Genomic DNA, 16065 nt, shown 5'->3' with positions numbered 1-16065 from the left:
CTTATAATATTAATAAGTAAGCTGAAAATTTGGCCCCCAAATCATCATATTCTCTAATAAAAAAATAATCATTGGCTGCTCTCACTTTCCAGGGTGACCCCATGCTCTAGGGCCACTCTTGCCTTCTGAGATGGCCCACACTGTCTGTGGAGTGTGTATCTCTCTAAATAAACGTGCTTTTGCTTAAAAAATAGTCATTAAGAAAATGAACTCAGAAAATGAACATTTTTTTCCATTGTTGTCTCCTGCTACAAGAAATCTTTGGCATTCTGAAATCTTTATTATGAATCTTAAATCTCTAAGGAATACATTTGTAATGTTACAGTTTTCTGTAGCATTTAGGTTTCCGAAATATTTCCCAGTGGCCTTGTTCAGCCTACCCATTTTTACCCTCTATTTCTATGGAAAAGTGACATTAAAGATATGCAAAATCTCAGATTTCGAACTGGGCTTCCAGTTGCTTTTTGACATTGAAAATGTAGCAATGCCTTGAGAATGAAACTCCTGTCCTACATCTGAATTTCTGTTAAGCTTTATGGTAGGGAGGGAAAATAGAATTTTCCTACATTAAAGGGAAGGTATACTTGGACACAGGATGGGATGGGATCTAGCCCAGATGTTGCAGTCCAAGGTCATTTACAAATCCCTGAGACAAAAAGGTAGAAAATCCACACCTGATTCAAAAACAAACTCTAAAGATCCCACCAGGAATTTACTCTGTGGTCTTACGATAACCTTACTTTTTCTGCACCTTTTGAGTGAGGTAGACAAGAAAGCAGTTTTCATGGCTGCAAATCTGGCTTAATAACAAAACTATCATTCGTTTCTGAAATTGGGCAACTTCTGGGATCACATTGTTTGTATGTTACGGGCCTATCTTCTTCCAAGCTCTAGTCATTGTCAGGTATTCAAATTTTCTAGACCTTTGAGTTGTTACTACTAGGAAATATCTGGCATAGATAATAAAATATGCGTATTTACATTCCTCTAGTTCCTTTTACATCTCACTGGAGCAAGATTACTAAAAGATGGTCTACAGTATAAGCCATTGTTGTTAAACAATGATTATTAAAGATTTCAAAGGTTTGTGGAATTAAACAAATATTTACTTGCAAAATCATCTGAGGAGCAACGTTGTTCCAAATTCTGAGTATTTTTACCATACTGAAGACAATCTTCTTAGAAGACCATTCACCCTGACTTCAACATTAACTGTCAGCAACTTCACGTGCTATTCTAAGAACTAAAATCAAACTTCAATTAAGAAACCAGACCTGTGGAGATGAGAGAGTTGGGTGATAAATGTTTCCTCATTTCTAGCAACAACTGGATTTTCTCTTTCACTCAAAGAAATAAGAAGCAGGCAAATCTCCAAGGCTGAGCTTTTGGGGGTGAGATTTTTCTCACAACTCTACACCTAATTATCTGTGTGTATCATCAGCAGAGATTCTCAAGGTACTGCTTATTGAAACTGACCTGGTGGGCATCTCGGGTCTTAAGGATGAATGAATAAATAATTTTGCTGAATGCTGCTGAATATGTGATAATGTAATTAGTATTCCTGCCAACAGAATTGAAAATGAGATGTTGCGTCTCTAGGGACTTTTGTACTTCTCTGTAAATAGTTTCTCATAAAATGTGCAAGATACATATGAGCTAAGCAAAAAGGTTCATTCTAAATTAAAATGCTATTACGCTACAGATGATGTGGATGAAGGGCTTACTGAATTGTAACTCCCAGATTGACAGGGGAAAGCCATCATTTACATATTTTCCAAGCACATTAAGCCCCCAAAGGCATTTGGTTTCTGCAAACAACAAAAAAAAGCCATTTGGGTTAGAAATAATCCACTAGAGGAACACGATAGTGACCCGTCTAGTACCTCCATGTCTGTGAAAATAAACATAAAATTTATTTGCTACTAAGGAGAAGGAAAACAAACTGAGACTGTTACTATCTTATAGCTTTCAAAATGAGGATTTTTAAAAGTATGATGTTTCAAAATCATTACAGATTGCTGCCCTGATTTGTTTAAAACATTAAGGCATTTACCATATTGGCACCAAATCAAGTCAATCTAATCAATTTCCCCTTGGATACTTCAGTAACTTAGAATTTAAATGTTAATCAGTTCCATTCGGATTATTTACATACAGGTGCATAGGAAATAATCCAATGGATTGTTGCCCGATATTTGCTAGCTAAAACTGCAAAGACAAGAATTATTTTTTCTTCCTTCCAGAGCATTTGCGAAGGATGAGTGAACTTCCCTCAGACTCAGCAGGACTTCCTCAGTCTGGCTGTGTTTCAACTCAAAATGATTTCCTCCTCAGAAACAAGCACACGGATGCCAGTTCATCTCTCACTAGAAACAAGGATAGAGATGTATGTCTCATGGCTAAAGACTCAAATCGGGAAAATGTCTAGAGAGCAGCTGATAGTGGGTCCAGTTCCTTTAATGGAGTCACTATAAGCTAAAATAAACAAAGGGAAACAGATCAAACACTGAGCCAAGAATCAGAAGTGTTGGCCTAATAGTGCCACTAACAAGCTCTGTGCCTCTAAGCTAGTCGCCGAAGTTCTCTAGGCTTCAATTTCTGCCTGTGGAAAGGAAAGCAGGCCGCTCCTTGATTTATTACAATATATCGCATGCTTGCAATTTTCCATTCCCTGTGATAATCACTGGGATTCCTACCGGAGAACCACTTCGCAGAGCCTGTACCCTGGTGCACTAAAGTTTGTTTTCTGGCTCTCTTTTTTAATAAATTGGCACCATCTTGGTTGATTACTCTCAAAACTGTGAAGAAAAGACTGCCGCAAGTCAGCACAAACTACTCCTTCTAATCTTTCAAAGCTGGGGCCACTCTTGCTTAAATAGTTTCCAAAGGCACATGTAAATAATTAATGAATTTATAAGGATTGGCCTATTTTCAGTATCTGTGGCTTTTATTAGCTAAAGATTCCATATCATCTTAAAAATGGCATTTCATAAAAACTTCCAGTATTGCAGATGGGCTGACCAGTGATCATTTTACCGTTTTTGTTTTTGTTTTTTTTTTGCGGTACGCGGGCCTCTCACTGTTGTGGCCTCTCCCGTTGCGGAGCAACAGGCTCCGGACGCGCAGGCTCAGCGGCCATAGCTCACGGGAGCAGCCGCTCCACGGCATGTGGGACCTTCTCGGACCGGGAACGAACCCATAGTCCCCTGCATCGGCAGGCGGACTCTCAACCACTGCGCCACGAGGGAAGCCCTGACCGGTGATCATTTTAGAGATGATAGCAGCACTTACCTGCATAGAGTACGTACAATGCATTTTTGACCTCTTGGTTCCCCATATAATATGATTTTTCTCTACTTAGATTGCTTTCCCTTGGTAATCTTTATTCATCCTAAACCAACCTTCTCTCTCTTTTTTTTTTAGATTTTCTGATGTGGACCATTTTTAAAGACGTTATTGAATTTGTTACAATATTGCTTCTGTTTTAGCTTTTGATTTTTTGGCTGCGAGGCACGTGGGATCTAATCTCCCCGACTGGGGATCGAACCCACACCCCCTGCATCGGAAGGTGAAGTCAACCACTGGACCGCCAGGGAAGTCCTTAAAGCAAACTTCGCTTGTTGACTCAGGAAGTTTGCTACTTCCAACACAAATAATTTTCCAATAATATTAGTTTCCATTTTAAAAAATGAACAGCTACTATTTAATTGAACAATTATATTTGACAGACATTGAACTGGATTCTTTATATACAAACATTCTTCCTGTCCTTAGATTTCTATAGCCCTAATGTTGTTTCTCATCTCTATTTCATTCATTCATTCATTCACTCATTCCTTCATTTAAGACATATACACATATTTTTTGACCATTTACCACATGCTTGGAGTTATTCTAAGTGCTGGGGATACAGTGGTGAGCAAAACAGTCACTGCCTTCATGGAGTTTAGCTTCTGAATAAATGACAAGTTCCTAGGAGATGGATTTCATCTTATTCTTTTCATTTGTTTTGCACACAGTAGAAAATAATATTTGTTACAAAATTAGATGCTTCTGTTGAAGAGGCAAAAACATAGGAACCTGGAAGCAATAAGACTAACTTCAGCTGTGTTACAGGATGATTAAGAATTGTTGTGCAGCAACTCTCTAGATAATTTGATTAAAATCAGGTGCTGTTTGCATTACTGTCACTGTATCCACATTGAAAGTGCTATGGTCAAAACTAGTCTCAGGAATGACTGAGACGTGCTTTTCAGAGTCCAACTCAGCTGCCTGCCTCCCTGCCTTCCTCCTTCTCTCTCTCCCTCTTTTTGCCTTTTCCCCTTTTTTCCTCCCTCCTTCCCTTCCCTTATTTTTCTTTTCTTCCAGAATCACCTAAATGTTTTTTATAATAACATTTGTTTTAAATTTTGCATCATTCACCTTAAAAGTATTAGCATTTAAGAGATGAGTGGTAGAGGGATGTAACATTAAATATAAAATTAAAGTATAAAATTTCAAATACTTTGATTCAGGAGTAGGGAAGTTTTATCAAAGCAAATGGTCTCAATAAAACTTAAAGTTATACTACCTACCAGTGATCAACCCCTTGTAAAGAAGGCTCCATCATTCTTAGCAATAAAGGTTGAGAAGTGGCATGATAGTGAAAGTGTGGTCAAAATTTTACTTTTTAGCATAAAAATTTCTTGGCAAGCGTTTTCTAAACTCAACATACATTAACTTTTTGAAAGTTATTATGTTCTTTATTAATAAGCTAATAACCTAATATTAGGTTCTTCTTAAAATCAAAAACTAAAACAGAAGCAATATTGTAACAAATCTAATAAAGTCTTTAAAAATTGTCCAGAACCTAATAACTAAGATAGCCGAAAGCCTATTGGCTGGAAAGTTTGATAAGGACAACTGAAAGAAGGGGAAACAAATCTGTTTTTCTAAGGATATATCTAACCGATCAAGCTTTCCTTCCCAATAGCACACAGATTTCCCGACTTTCAATCTGACACCCATAAATATTCCCACTCAGTAGGTCTTTGGGTTCCCCGGTCTCTATAAATATACCATAGCCTTTGATTGTTTTACGATGGAAGTTTATTTTATTTTATTTTTGCCCGCACAGTTGGCTTTGTTTTTTTTCTATGCTTTATAGACCCTTGTCTTTTTATTAGTTCAGTGTTCCCTGTTGATTTTGTGTTTTATATTCCTGCTGTCACCACCAGAACCTCACTGTAAACAAGAATGTTGTATCTCAGTGGGTTATTTTCTGTTAATGACCTGTGATACAGTATATAAATAAACCAGCGAGTCATCTACAGGTGCAGTTTATTAGAGTTATTGCACTGTGGCTTGGGTAATGTTCCTCGGTTCTGTAAAACTTTGCTGCTTTGAGAAGCAAAGAGGCCAGCTAGCTGGCAGTTTTGAAGAGAGAAAAATGAGCCCATCACTTTGCAGTGGATGGGAACCCAGCCTAATAATTATCATTTTAATTTCTCAGTGTCAACATCTAGGTTGCTGTATGACTTAAAAAATTCCACAAAGCTGAATTACCCAGATAAAATGGGCTGGTTCTAATAGCTGTCTTGAGCAGTAGAGGGGAGCACACAATGGTCCCTCCCCACACACAAAAAATAAAACCACAGGAAAACAGACACACTCTACTGCTCAATTAGAACAAGAGGGATTGTTTGGGGTTGCACAGAGGTGCATAATGAAGACTGATAATGATAGCTTATTAATGAATTCTCACAACCCCTGGTGAGGTAGGTGTTATTAAGACTCAGGTTCATGAGGGGCAATGGAGGCTAAGTAACTTGCCCAGGGCCATGCGGCGAATCAGTCCCTTCATGGGAACCAGACTCCAAATGAGCTCCTGCCACACCTCGTGGTCTAACCACTAGATCATGGTCTGTCTTTGTCCTGGGATGAAATTAGCAGAAGCGAAATTGGAGCTGAAGAGTCAAGAGATAGAAGGAATATTTGGTAATGATTTCAGAAGGGAACTGAAAGGTAATATAGGACTCTGGGGACACTAACGTGCTTTAGCGAGCAGATATATGCTTCTGGCTTTGAAATACATTACGAATGGATGCTGCCACACATCAGAAGCATTCAGGACTTGGGGAAGACAAGGAGAAAAAACAGGGGTGGCTTCCCTGGTGGCGCAGTGGTTGAGAGTCCGCCTGCTGATGCAGGGCACGCGGGTTCGTGCCCTGGTCCGGGAAGATCCCACATGCCGCGGAGCAGCTGGGCCCGTGAGCCATGGCCGCTGAGCCTGCGCGTCCGGAGCCTGTGCTCCGCAACGGGAGAGGCCACAGCAGTGAGAGACCCGTGTACCGGGAAAAAAAAAAACCAAACAAAAAACAGAGGTAAAGTGGAAAGGACAGTAGAGGAGAATGATGTCCTGGACATTCTATACCGTTATGTAGTGTACTTACAACATCATTTAGCTCCAAACCTTATCTTGTTGGTCACACTGTGTAGCAAATAAGGCTGCAGGCTTCTATGTTACTAATTTTGAGCAGAATATTAGTAGATGTTCTGTTATCTTTCCTATTTTCTTATTATTCATAGTAATAAATGTTCACTTATAAATATTTAAAATTATCTATCACTAGTATTAGAAAAAAAAGTTCTCAGTTTTTGCCATAGGTATCCAGGATGACTCTATTCTGAACTAACAAAAGCAGCCAGTGCATAACAAACCCCAATACTTTGTTTAACTAGTGCACGCACAGCCATGCCTGTCACCGAAATGATGAGTTTCACTTTGATGCATCGCAATTTTCAAATTTGTTACAGGTCCTTAATCAGACAGACATACTGATTTCTCTTGGCCGTGTTTGTTCCGGAAATATTTCTGCTCAGTGGAATCTCATGATCAGTTAGCTCCACTGTTTTTATCAAATATACCCAAAACATGCAGTCTATGCCACTGCACAAAATGAGTTTGGTGAGTTAGCATTCCAATACAATTTATTCAGATTTACTAATTCAACTGAGAGTGAACTATCGATGCATCATCTTATAAGCAAAATATTGGCACATAGGTTTTATAATAGCCAATCATGACTATCCCATTACATTCTATTTCTTATGTGCCATCCCACAGTGTTGTCCTTACTTAATTCTTGAGGCATCATTACTGTTCATCTAGAGAGCACCTGTTACTTGAGGTGCATGTAGCAGAACAATGCCATTTTTCTTGTTGGCTTAAAGAAGAGAAGCAGAGCTGCCACAGCGTGAAAATCATACCTGAGTTCTCTGTTCATACACTTTATCTCTCTAGTATTTCTCACCAACACTACTTTTGGGAAACTGATGGTCAAGTACCAAAGACCTGTACCCATAAGCACTTCTCTCTATATGGATTGCTTAAGGGGTTTATATCTTTATAGTCTCCTTATTAATACATACCAAGACACGGTTAAAATGGTAATGACTTCAGCCTTTCTCACTTTATGGAAACTCTTAAATCATTATCTAATATTAAATCTACCAACTACTTGGTATAACAGTTTTTTGCTTTTTCTGTAAAGAAGAAAGAAACACCTATAATACTTGTTTACTACCAGGCAAGCCATTTTTTAAAAAAGGACAGGAACATCAAATACTTATTGTAATACTTCTTTAACACTTAATATTTTTAAATTATTATAAATCATATTGACTGTTAGGTACATGAGTGTTTCTCAGAACTTTTATTCTTCGCTGGCCTACCCAATTTATCATCTGCTTAGAATCTTACATTTTTATTATTTCATACCTAACTTCCATTTTTACTAATTCAATTTCTAACTTACTAAATAAGAACAGAGAAGTGAAAAATCTTACCTTTTGCCTGCTTTGAGAAATGACTTGAGAATGACACTTGAAATAAATGTTTGTATATGCTTGATTAAATGCATGCATGGATGTATATTAACATACATAATTTTCTTAGTGATTTAAATGACCTCTAATATTTCATCAAAAATTATAACTTAATATAGAAAAAACACTATCAAAAGGGCCTCCAGAGGTTAGAATGTAAGTTAATTAATGGAGGGAATTAAATCCCTCCTCCCTGTTGCTTCTCGCTGTTGAAGAGCATCTGACACCAGGAGGTATGGGGCAGAGTGGTCCGAAGTCTCAGAAGAGGTTGGTAGGAAATGACCTGCCAGAGGTTAGCATCATAGTGGACCAGGGGAAAGGACGGGCTAATGCTACAGACAAGCTCTTTTTCTCTGTCTCAAAGGAGCATTGCATGATGCATATATAGCTTTCGTTTTCTGCCTCTATGTCACCTCACTGCCAATATACCTGGTTTTTTTTCTTGAACTGATGGGAAACTTTGGTATTAGAAATTCTAGAAGCTTAGCTTTTGAAGGGAAATTATAGATTTACTCAAACTGTCATCTAATGTCTGAATCCACAACACATTATTCTTGCTAAATAGAAATCCACCTCTACCTGAATACTTGCAGTGACTGCGAATTTACCACATGTCAAAGCACCTATTCTAAATCCTGCCTCTCTGTAGCTTTCACCCATTTGTCTAGTCTGCTTTATGGAATGACCACAATAAACGACTCTCTTCCAGGTGTCGCGCTTCAGAGTTTTGATGGCAGCCATCCCTGGTGAGTTCCTTCCTGACCTGAGATGCCATGTTACACCAGCAGTTCTTCATGTCACCTGGTTAGGAGACTGCCCTTATCTTCCTGACTACTGTTTTCTGAATGCATGCTGGTTTGTCAAGATCCCAAGAGTAAATATTTTCTAAGAATGGAAACAATATTCCAGGTATGGTATAATCAATGCAGTGTGTAACAAGGATATTAATTTCTAAAGTCTAGATATCATACCTCTACTAATGCCATTGAATTTGCTTAAATGGTTGATCAGCTGTATCACAGAACTGGCTCATAGTAAGCTTGAAGTCAGTTAAGAACTTCAGACATTTTTTCATATATGTGTATATATATATATATATATATACACACACACACACACACACACACATACATATATATACATATATGTGTATATATATGTGTGTGTGTGTGTGTGTGTGTGTGTGTGTGTGTGTGTGTATATATATATGTATATATATCCCAACTAGGTCTTTCCTACCCTGCCTTTATGTATCATAAGATTATATTTATTAATAGATAAAATATTCAGAAAAAAGGAGATAAAATAATATTCTATTATGTGCTTATAAGCTCCCACCTGAAATATGTGTGTTGGTTCGCAACCTTAAGAGCTTTCCAGTGAAATCTGAAACTGATCCGCATACAGACAGCAAGAGAGACCCAAGAAAGAGGCAGACCACTCCAGATTGGTAGGTGGCAGCTTCAATGAGAAAGGGAACTATGTACAAGGCTTGTCTTGAGCGGCCACAAGATGAGTAGATCTCTGCATCAACCTGTCAGAATTTTAGAAGTTAATAGAGAGGCCTTAACTAGGCTCAGTCGCAGTCACAGTCCAGATGGTCTCAACAACACCTTACTCTCTCAAGGCTGCACCCTTGAAACAGCTCTGACTATGCGAACAGTGGTCAGAACACACATTCCAAGGACAGGGGAGGGGGAAGGAGACTCCCATTGTCCAGGTCCAGTTCGTGGGTCAACTGGCAATCATGTCCTCTTGATGTGTTGATTTCTGTATCCTGCACTTTGAAACATTTTGATATACTGTAGTATTTCTGGGGTGAAGGACAAGATTAGTTAGGAGATTTAAGGAGATGTCTTAGGAGGAACTGGGAAGAAGCATAAGGAAAAAATGACGTGATAGCTATTTCTTTTGAGAGCTCTCTTCAAATGTCTGAATAGCTGCTATCGAAAGGTAGAAGTTAAACTAATATATGTTAAAACAAGGTGGAATTTAACCCCATAGTAGGAAGAATTGTCTTACCATTAGATTTTTTTCAAAAGTGGCATAGGCTATTTTGGGCAATAGTAAGCTACCTATCAGCAATGGTTTAAAAACTAGAAAAATTACTGACCGAAGATACTGTTAAGGGCATTAACTTGTCTGATGGAGCCTGGGCTAAATTATTTTTTCATGTTAATGAGTTTATACATATTTTTGGTACCAAATAGCATTAACATTTATCCTCACTAAATGTTATTTTATTACTTTGCCCCAATCTTTACTTTGTCATGTCCTGTAATTCGTATCATTTGCATACTTTATAAATGTTGTTTTTATGTTCCTGTTTAAGTTATTGATATAAACATGGGCAGCAACATATTTAGGGGTCCAGTTGTTAATACTGGACAGCATGTGAAAGCCCATAAAGGAAACAATTATTGAAGAGCATTTTACTATTTCATTCTACAAGATATTGTGGATGAATTTGTCCATTGATTTTGATCACAGTTCTTTGATCTACCACCTTATAATGCCATAGCAATCCAAAAGAAGGAGGCAGGGCAGAGGGAGGAAGGAAATTTGGTATGAGTACCTGAGCACACTTGTGCTGACTGTCGATGTGTTTACTTTCTGACATAGGACCAACTGGAAGCTGCAGCCTAGATTGAGGGGTAGGCTCAGGGTACAATGGGCTTCAAGTCTTGGTCTGCTAATGGGGAACAAATCATATAAGAAGAGTCCTGGGGCTAAGCAGTGATCATTCAGCGTGAAATGCATGAGTGGTAAAGACAGGAATAGCCTGGACTGCAAAATGAAGCAGTGGTTTGAAGGAGGTTGAAATTGTAGGAGAATAGAGCATCCATATCTAGAAAATGACAGAAGCAAAATAGTGGGCACGGGGGGAAATGAATCAATTGGTCAGCTACAGAGTAGACAGACTGAAAGGAGCGTTCAGTTTGGGAGCTGAGTCCAAAACAACCTCATGAGCAAATCAACCTCTGCTCCAGCATCCCCTGAGATGTGGACTTGTTGGTCCTCAGAAGACTGAGAGTGTGGTCAATGGTAGACACTCAAAATTCTTTTCTGTAATTTTTGTCTGCAATATACTTTTCCTCCTTTTGGAGACTGATCACTTTTGCATATTTCCGGTCCTAATTATCATCTTAAATAACTATAATTTTTCAAATATCCTAAACAGTGACATAGATTGCATTGCAAATTATTTCAGCCCATGAGATATAACCCATATGGACCTAGACATGTAAACAGTTGGGTTAAAAAATCCCACAGTATCCCCAAATCCCAAGACCTAAAATGCTTTGAACCACTTAAGTTTTCTCTTAAAGTTTGTGCTAACTTCCTCTTTTAACCTGAACTGATGCAAGCCATTAGTTATGTCTCAATGCCACTACCACATCCCAGATGCCTCTGTGGAGAACAAATATTTTGTGGCATTTTTTTTTTCTATTTTGTGACTTTGAGTGTTATTGCACTAAGAAGTGATGTGATTAACAGTGAGAAGAAGAAAGGGAGCATCTGTCAATATCAGTCACATAGAGTTGTAGTTACTGTAGATGCTTCAGTGTGGTACAGCTACGAAGCATATTTTTGAAGGGTAGGGTAGCATGTAAGACTTAAAAATAGAGAAAGACAAGTTGTTGAAGGATTTTAGTGACCATGATAAATAAAAAACAATAAAACATAAAAATAAAATGGCAAAACCTAAAATAACCATTCACTTATCAAGTGAGTTTGACATTAGGAGAATATAGGTATTAACTGGTTTGTTGGTCATGAACAAGCTAGAATGCAACAAGCAAAACAGAAAATTGAAGATGAAAGGATGATTTAGAAAGTTGTCTACACAAAATTTAAGGAGTATCATGGCATAAAGTTTCAGAAAATCTGTTGGAAAGGGGTTTACATAAATTATGATGCAGCTGAAAATTGCATTGATGGATTTGACAGAATATCTGGGGGGAAAAACCTGCTTCCTGAGCAAGTTTATAATGCTAATGGACTGGTGCTCTGTTCCTACAAAAAACTTAAACATAGCCCATGAGAGAACATCAACAGGATAAGATATGAGTGATAAATTTCCTAGAAGGCAACACTGTGGGCACACACCAACTGAAGATGGTGAGAATTGAGAAAGCCAGCATGAGATATTTGGAAGAAGTACACAGTTAATCTGTGTGTTACTATGTGGACAAGAAATATTTTCTAGCAGCATAAGCCCATTGCAAGAAAGCTACCATGGAAAAAAAATCTGAAATTTTATCATTTTTGGACACAAATCTCTCTCTTGAACTTCCTGTAAAAAGAAATGTTTTGACATTTAATTTCTCTCAATGAGTCATTCAGCCCTGTGACTACAGAGTTTTACTCTGTCCCACTCCAAACTAATATAAATGACAATTGTGACACTTGTAGGAGAGGAAAAAAGTATTTTCTCTCCACACATCTTAGATTTATTGGCTGGTGCCCTGTAAGTTAGACTGGCAAAAGACAAATTAGCTAGAGAAAAACAAAGAGGAATTTATTAACATGTGCATAGCACAGTACACATGGGAACACTCAGAGATGAGTAATTCAAAGGGGTAGTTAGAACTCCGGCTTATATAGCATCTTAACAAAAACAACACAAAACACAATAAATTTTTAGAGAATTGCCATGACAAAGGACTTTGAGTTTCTAAGTTGTCAAATTGTGGGAAGGTAAATATATGGGGGAACTAATCAAAGATAAGGGTTAGTTACTGAAGTTTGTTAGGCTAATTCCTTTGGTGTGGTCCCTGGGCTGATAAGGGTAGTTTTGTTTTTCCTGGTAGAGAGGGGAGGGAGGACACCTTTACACATGTATGTTCTGCTTTTAGGCAAATAGAGAGAAGAGAGCTTTTCTTGTATCTTTTTCTCCTCAATTGCCTTCAGCTCAAAATAATCCTTATGCCAAAATCACATATTTTGGGATGGCATATTCCACTACCCTTCACACTGATGTAGCCCTTTCTTTGAGACCCTCATGCAAACAGATATTGTAAACATTTATGGAATGTATAACACAAATCTAATTGGTTTGTATCTGTATATGTTTGAAACTTCAAAAAAATTAGAATTAAAAAGCAACAAAATGCTTATCATCTCTATCTCTATTTCATTTATTGTTTATTTCTATATACATAAACTGTAATGATATTCATAGTTTTTAATCTCACTTTTGGTGATTATTCCTACATTTTACTGGAGAAATTTTAATGTCATTGATTATGGGGTATCCTTCCAGGCCCTGCTGTTGGTTTTGTTTTGAATACATAGTATATATATATATATATATATATAGCCTTTATAAAATCTAAAACAAATTGAATTTTGAAATATTTCTGTCCTGACAGTTTTCAGACTTAAGCTGTATATATTTATCTATATAATTTTTTATTTATTGTCTCCCCACTAGATTATAAGCTCCACAAAAACAGAAATTATAACTGTTTCCATTTTATTACCAGCATATCTCTACATGCCTGGTAGGGGATAAATGTCTACTTGAGTTAAAATGGAATGTTACTCTTGAAGTTTTTCCTCTCTTATCCTAAGGTATAATGCCTCTTTATCCTGTTTTTCCACACCTAGTGTGAAGGCCATTCACATTCCTGAAGGTGATTATTCGTTTGCTTCCTCTCAAGACATCTGATGTCCCAAGATCCTTTTCCCTAAGCATCAGGTACATCCCTCACTTCCTTGTTAATCATCCTGCTGAGAATATGAATTTAAAATTCTTGTTTTCTTTTCTCTTTGAATGCTTCACCCACCAAGTCTCAGATCATTTTGAGTGTTCACCTTTTTAAATAATTCATAGGTTAATGCCAATCTTTTGTGTGTATTCTTGGTTTTGTATCCCTCTTCCAAATTACTCGCATCAGTAAAAAATTTAAACTAATCATGTACCCTCTGAGCAACTGCAGGACTTCTTTGAATGCTTTTGTTTTTCTCATGGACCATTTGCAATTGTGTAATCCCGATGCCATTTTTCAGAATCTTTTGTATAAGCCACATTCTTTCCCAAAGTCTCTTATCATGGTGCCATATTAATCTTTTCTTTAAACTATTCGAAGTGTATGTTCCTAACCTGAAAAGAAAGCAGAGTAAATGGAGTTGTTTGCATTTACTAGGTATTACCTAGATGTTACCAACAGTATCTCATTTAATCCTTATAATGACCTTAAAAGTTGGCATTCTTATTTTGCTGATGAAGAACTTAAAACTCAGAGAGATTAAATAAATTTTCCACATCTGTCTAACTCCAGAGTCACATACTTTCACTTCATTACACCATTTATACATCTAACCACATCTAGCTTTATCTGCTCATTATAATGAACACCTACCCAAGTTCCTGAACGTTTGAATTAAACCTGTTTTATTTTCCTTGTTGAACAAAAGAATATCCCATATAAGGTTTATTTTTTTGCATTATTTCTTTTGTCTTCTGTGAGATTGCAACTGTGAAAAAGTTATGAATTTCACAATTTTTTGTTTATTTTTCCAGTAGAGTTGAAACTTCTTGCCTCTGTTCAAGTTTTGGAAACTATATTTGGAATCTAGAAAAGGGAAAGTGAAGGTAGGAAACTTGTTGATTGTCTATTATGGCAAATGCTATGCTAAGTACTTAATTTTTACTAATTCCTTCATTTTTTCATAAGATATTATTATATTCAACTGATGGTTCTTTTTCCTTTTCTTTCCACTTAATTGAATTAGCATTCATTTTTCAAATAAGCATAATTAGTCAAGTTCTCTTCCCACCATTACCCCCACTTCCTCCTCCTCACACACATTCAATAAACAAGGCTACAGGAGAGAGAGAAAGGTATCTTTTACCCTATGTACCAAATATATTTGGAATTTCTGAGACTTGCGATGGAAAATAAAGGATTCTCGCTATGGATTATTTAGAATATTAAAGGTGGTTTTTCAGGGGACTTGAGAGCAAGATGGTGGAGTAGAAGGATGTGAGCTCACCCTTTCTTACAAAAACACCTAAATCACAACTAACTGCTGAACAACCATCAACAAAAGAAATGCTGGAACCTACCAAAAAAGATACCCTACACCCAAAGACAAAGAAGAAGCCATAACAAAATGGTAGGAGGGGCACAATCACGATAAAATCAAATCTCATACCTGCTGGGTGCACGACCCATAAATTGGAAAATAATTATACCACAGAAGTTGTCCCACAGAAGTGAAAGTCCTGAGCCCCGCGTCAGGCTTCCCAGCCTGGGCGTCTGGCAATGGGAGAAGAAGCCTGCAGAGAATCTGGCATTGAAGGCCAGCAGGGTTTGATTGCAGGAATTCCACAGGGCTGAGGGAAACAGAAGCTCCACTCTTGGAGGGCAAACACTCTAGTGTGCACCAGGACCCAGGGAATAAAGCAGTGACCTCATGAGAGACTGGGCCAGACCTACCTGCTAGTATTGGAGAACCTCCTGCAGAGGTGGGGGGTAACTGTGGCTCACTGCAGGCACAAAGACACTGACAGCAGCAGCTCTGGTGTGAGCCCTCCTGGACCATTTATCCCCCAGGACCTAGCCCCACCCAACAGGCTGTATGATGCAGTGCTGGGAAGCCTCAGGCCAAACAACCAACAGGGCAGAAACACAGCCCCATCCATCAGCAGACAGGCTGCTTAAAGTATTCCTGAGCATGGCTCTGCTCACCAGAGGGACAAGACCCAGCTCCACCTGCAAGCAGGCAGGAACCCGGCCCTCCCACCACAAAGCCTCCACAAGCCTGTTAGACACATTCATCAACCAGAGGGTAGACAGCAGCAGCAAGAAGAACTATAACCCTGCAGCCTACGGAAGGGAAACCTAATCACAGAAAGTTAGACAAGATGAGATGGCAGAGGAATATGTCCCAGATGAAGGAACAAGATAAAACCCCAGAAGAAAAACTAAGTGAAGTGGAGATAGACAATCTACTACAAAAAGAATTCAGAGTAATGATAGTGAAGATGACTGAAGATCTCAGAAAAAGAATGGAGGCACAGATTGAGAAGATACAAGAGATATTTAACAAAGACCTAGAAGAACTAAAACACAAACAGAGACGGACGATACAATAATTGAAGTGAAAAATACACTAGAAGGAATCAATAGCAGAATAACTGAGGCAGAAGAACAGATAAATGACCGGGAAGACAGAATGTTGGAAATC

The 16065-nt window shown here is 38.0% G+C and overlaps 1 long non-coding RNA gene across 1 annotated transcript; it reads left to right on the top strand.

Moving 5' to 3' along the window:
• Positions 1-8587: 8587 nt before the first annotated feature.
• On the top strand, positions 8588-14451 carry LOC117197886 (uncharacterized). Its single transcript, XR_004478784.1, has 3 exons — positions 8588-8775; positions 13480-13570; positions 14396-14451. It is a non-coding gene; the product is annotated as an uncharacterized LOC117197886 (long non-coding RNA).
• Positions 14452-16065: the final 1614 nt, after the last annotated feature.

The sequence above is a fragment of the Orcinus orca genome, chromosome 2 (assembly GCF_937001465.1).
Source record: "Orcinus orca chromosome 2, mOrcOrc1.1, whole genome shotgun sequence".
Classification (NCBI taxonomy): domain Eukaryota; kingdom Metazoa; phylum Chordata; class Mammalia; order Artiodactyla; family Delphinidae; genus Orcinus; species Orcinus orca.
The sequence above is the reverse complement of the archived record's forward strand: the minus strand, read 5'-3'. Positions and strand labels throughout refer to the sequence as shown.